The sequence below is a fragment of the Atta colombica genome, unplaced genomic scaffold (genome assembly GCF_001594045.1).
Source record: "Atta colombica isolate Treedump-2 unplaced genomic scaffold, Acol1.0 scaffold236, whole genome shotgun sequence".
NCBI classification, from domain to species: domain Eukaryota; kingdom Metazoa; phylum Arthropoda; class Insecta; order Hymenoptera; family Formicidae; genus Atta; species Atta colombica.
In genome coordinates, this window is record NW_017259334.1 from 741,358 (window position 1) to 746,618 (window position 5,261).

Consider the following 5,261-nt stretch of genomic DNA (forward strand, 5'->3'; position numbering starts at 1 on the left):
TATATATGATAGGAGAATAAATATTATACGGATATCCACTGTGCGAGTTTCGAAATATATATATTTTTTTATCAGGACATTCGTGCGTGCATGCATACATTTGTACACTGAAAGAAATCTGGTTATAGATACCAAATGTATTTTGTTTAGCGTACACGCAATATTTAGTAAATATTAATAAATAGTAGACATAATAGTAATTAACTGTTTGATAATAATTAGAAAAGGTAATATTTAGGAAAGAAAAATTTCCATTTATAGTTGATTTTAGTTGTAATCCTTCATCCAAAATGTGATTGTGAGCCTTTTTTATCCAGCTTAAATTTTTTTATTGTCCTAGTTTTCAAAAATTCAGGATTATTTTTTAACACTTCTATTACATAAACACATTTTTTTTTTTAATTGAAATGTTAAAATCTTTATTTCACAAAAATTGAAATTTGAACATAAACAAAAATGAGGGCAAATTTCGAGAATAAATTTCGCTTCTAAAAAAGATTCAGATTGTAAACAAAGAATTAACATTTAATCGAAATTCTATTGAAGTTATAAGTGACTATCACTTGGGTTTATTGTTACCAGATTTTTTGGTCTACGTATAAATGAAAAATAAAATTAATGCTTATAGTTAGTTTTAGTTACGTTAACAAAACATTTGACTGAAATTATTTCAAGACTGTAGTAACTATCATTTATAGATTTAATTATTATTATTACCAATCTTTTTTTTCAGTGTACGTGTATACGCAAAATAAGTATATTTGATTTTAGTTTTATTAACAGAGACATTTTTTTGATTGAAATTATTTCAAAGTTTTAGTACACTGAGAAAAAATATAGTTAATTTTAATACTAACTAAATATTTATTAAATATAAAGTGTATCATATTTATTTGATACAAAGAACATTAATTTGATTTAACAATCATTCTTTTTAATGAACAAATATTTATTTATAGTAAGTAAATTTAATTGGCAGTATTGAACTAAATATTTATTAAAATTGACAATTTGTTTTTCTCAATGTAACTATCATCTTGACTGTTATTACCAGACTTTTTTGTGCATGTACGTACGCGATTTAACAACCACGATCGTTAGACTCGACGAGGACAACGTACCGAGGCGCAGGCAATCGCGAGCGATAGCGTGACGCGAGGGAATCGCGATCCAGAAAGACGTTCGCGATTGGTTACGACCAAAGAGCGACAGATGTTTCGAGAGGAGCTAACCGAGTGTAAGGAAAAAAAAAAAAAAATGCCACGAAAAACAAAAAATACGACGTCATGGTAATCAGATTTTCCTGCGAAGACAGCAACGACTGAGGGATTCCAAACGGATTCCGGTATCCATCTCACTCGCGATATATTTGCAATTTTACTCGCAAAGTTCTCAACGTCAAGTTCTCGACGTTCTCGATGCGAACGATCGGTTACGCAGACGATCGAAATACAGCGCTCGTAATCGACGTGAGACGAAAGCGGGTAAGAATGCGTCATGCGATGGCTCGTTGTAAGTTAAAAGGCGGAGCCAAGATGAAGCCGCGGATTCGAATCATATCCGCGTAGAAAAATCTAAATAAGTCCCGATGGCGTTTCTCGCTGACGCTTCACGACCTGGTTATTCATGCTCGCCATCGATATCCGCGAAGAATATTTACGTAAGAAACTGATGGCGATGCATCGAGGAACTCGCGCGTGGAAAGAATGGATGCGGGACGCAATTCCGATGATTGTGTAAAATGGTGTTACCGGCGATTTGAAATTCGATGTCGCGCCGAGAGAATGTTCTGTATTCGAAATCAGTTCCGTCGCGTGCGTCAGTCTACATTTCCACGCGGAGAAAACCACTGTATAAAGAAACTGATGCGATTTATCTCTAATAATTATCTTTGAGTGTAAGAGAAAAAGAAAAGAAGAGAGGAGGAGGAGAGAAAGAAAAGAATAAGGAGCAGTGACGGAAATGTGAATAATTCATCACCAATGACGAAAGTTTCTTAACTCTAGTTAATTCAAGTATTAGATAGATTGTTTAATATCAAAGATCACTTTTTTTTTAAGTTAAAATAACAACTGTCAGTCCAGTTATTCGACATATATCTTATCGATAAAATAGATACAAAAGGTATCATATTAGGTAAAAAACAATTGAAAAATATTCAATATAAATAAACACTATTCGATCAAAGGTCTTAATATTTTTTTAATGTGAATTTTCCAGTTCGAGCAAAAAATAAAAGAGTTCTTTATTATATGAATGAATTTAAATGCTAATTCAAATGTTTGCTACAAAGCCCATTTTAGATGAGCTATTATTCGCGCGCTACCAAATTCGAGACAAAATTCTATTTATAATTTTACGTGTCGTGTGACATAGAAAACATTTAAAGAAATAAAATTCACACATATACAAAATATATATTAGGATTTACATCTACTTTTAGGATATGTGATACATAATATTATAAAGATTTTATCTTAAATTTAGTTGCGAATTATAGATCGTTTAAAGTAAGTTTTAGATAAAGTATTCAACATATGAAAGTTCATTTTGTTTGTAACTAAAATAGTGTCTCAGTTCAGTTATTCCAACACTTCCTGGTAGAAATTTTATGCTTTGAGCAATTATTTGAACAGTTACGTATATAATATCTACCTAATAACTAAAAAGTAGAACTACTTAGGATCTCAGTGAAGAATGTAATGCTTTGCTAGCAATTATTGCGCGCAAAATCTGAATCCATTTATTAAATATGAACAATAGATGAATAAGCAGTATTTTAATTATCTGTTAATATACTAGATAATGATTAAGCAAGTATCTACGCAAATTGCATATATTTTTATCAGGAAAATTGCTTCAACTATTGAATAAAACACTTATCAAATCCTTATCTGTTTACATAATATTATTGTTACAACTAATAAAAATACTAAACAACAATGGATGTGCACTGAGAAAAATGGTTTGATTGAAAATAGACAGATGCAATCAGAAGAATTCTGATTAAATCATCTGATTGACACAATTAGAATCTACTGGTTTGTCAAACATTTTCAATCAAACATTTTTCTCATTATATCAGTACATACATGTCTGTATAGAAAAATTGTATATACATTTCCACCGCTTTGCAACTTACAAAATAGACAAAAAGAGTGTAAAAAAATTCTTAATTTGTAGATGAATTTTCACCCTAGAGTAATATACGAGTGTCATGTATATGTGTAAACAGTGTAAATACGAGTGGCATTCCACGGTTAATGCAGTTCCACCCATTTCGGCACCGCAAATTCGCGCACAACGTAAGAATGCTTTCGCGATAAGTTACATCGAAAATCAATCGACTCGTAAGGAAAGCCCATGACTGACGTTTTCCTGTGGAAGGCACATCGTGACTAACGTTTTCGTCTCGACTCCCCTCAGTTTGTCGCGCTCTCACGAAGCCGGCCTCCGAAGAGAGCGGAGATCTCCCCGGGGGAGTCGATCTACATCGAAGAGAGTGACCGAGAGCGAAAAACTCCGTCGCTTTCGACAAAGTTGAAAGACAGAGCATCTCGTAAAAGCTTCGCACGGGGACGGTTCTCTATTCCGGAGCAAATATATGATGAGCTTTTTAGCTGGATCAGATTGCTCGCACATTCAAAAATAAAACGCGCGATGACGAGGACGATGACGACGATGATGACGATAATAGGTTTCCCGCAGTTTTGGAGGTTAGGTCGGCCTCCGGTCGACAGATGTTTCTAGGGTCTCCGTTTCCCATTCCGCAATTGTACAGCACGCATGTATAGAATAGGAATCATAGTAAGAGCTATTCAATCGACAGGACGGAGCCTGGTACGGGGGAAAGTGCGGACCGACAAAGTACAGGCACTGATAGACTGCCAGACACGCAGCGTATGCTGGGGAGAGAGAAAGAGTATGTGTGTATGTGCAAGGGAAGAGACGGAGAGAGAGGGCGAGTGTATTTTGCGGATGCGAGAGAAAGGTAACGGGGATAGAGAAAGAAGAAGAAGAAGAAGAGACAGGTCGTTATCAATGCGCGAAAACCTTGCCAAGATACCGAGCACGAGGTGTAATTCTATCTACGTCGTGGAAGATTCCCAATGATGAGTGAATTTTCGGTCTCGGTCAAGAAGAACACGAGACAGAGACAGAGCCAAAGAAAGAGAGGGAGAGGGAGAGAGACGAGAATACGGACAACTTCGCGTGAGAAAGGAAGAGAAAGAGAGATACGTGGTTGGATCGGTTGGCTGTTATCGCGAACTTCTGAAGACCAGCGCACGATCGACGTCATTAAAGAAGACATCCAGGACGAGGAGAAGATTCTCGACTTGTTTATACTTTTCAGCTATGTAGTGCACGCGCGTACGTGTGCGTGTATTATATTTTCGTCTCGTATACGACGATGCCGGTAGAGTCCATGGCACGTATGGTTTCGCTCGCTCGTCAGCCGTTAGCGTTCAACGTGCACGCCGTGTATAATGTGAGCCAGGAATGGATATTTAACATTAACGTTTACCTCTGTCTCCTGTCACGTTGGTCACATCGAAGAAACTCCGATTCTACTCCGAAGTGTACTCCGAAAAAAAGTAGACTAAGAAAAAAAGAGAAAATAAGGAGCAAGCAACCGAGCGAATAAGCGACCGTGGAAAATCGTTTGTCGACGGACAAATAAAAAGATAAAAAATCGAGAGAGAAAGAGAGAGAGAGAGAGAGAGAGAGAGAGAGAGAGAAAGAGAGCGACGGCGAAAAACGGCAGAGAGAAACTTACTCGTACGTACACACATGTATGTACACTCATACACATAAAACACATAGAAGTACTGCTTCACTCACCTCTCGCTTCTTGGCCAGTGTCTCTCTCTTCAGGGACGGGCCCGACGGTCACGTAGCCGCATGTTCCGCTTATCCGCGGACTGTCTGTACTCCTGTCCGGTTTGTCGGGCACCCGTCAGCGACACACAGCCATCTTGCGTAGCGGCTGGTCTGGCTCGTCGCGCGGACGCCTTCGGTACGGTGGCCCCCGGCGAGAGCGACTGAGAGAGAGAGAAAGAGAGAGAGAGAGGCGGCGACGGCGACGACGACGACGGCGGCGACGACGACGGCGGCGGCGCACGAAGGCGAAGGTGAGGACTACCGCGGGTCGACACGAGGTCGCGATCCGCTTCCGACATCGGGTCGTCTTGTCCTGCACCCAAGTCGACCGGTGGCTTCTTCGATTCTTTTTTTGTTCTCTCTCTCTCTCTCTCTCTCTC

At 38.4% G+C, this 5,261-nt stretch overlaps 1 protein-coding gene across 1 annotated transcript in view; it reads right to left on the reverse strand.

Moving 5' to 3' along the window:
* Positions 1 to 5,083, reverse strand: part of LOC108688633 (homeodomain-interacting protein kinase 2) — a 32,952-nt gene extending 27,869 nt beyond the window's left edge. Inside the window, exon 1 of the mRNA XM_018194974.1 lies at positions 4,843 to 5,083. The gene's annotated coding sequence lies outside the window, so the exon portion shown is untranslated. The remainder of the gene's footprint in view (positions 1 to 4,842) is intronic.
* Positions 5,084 to 5,261: the final 178 nt, after the last annotated feature.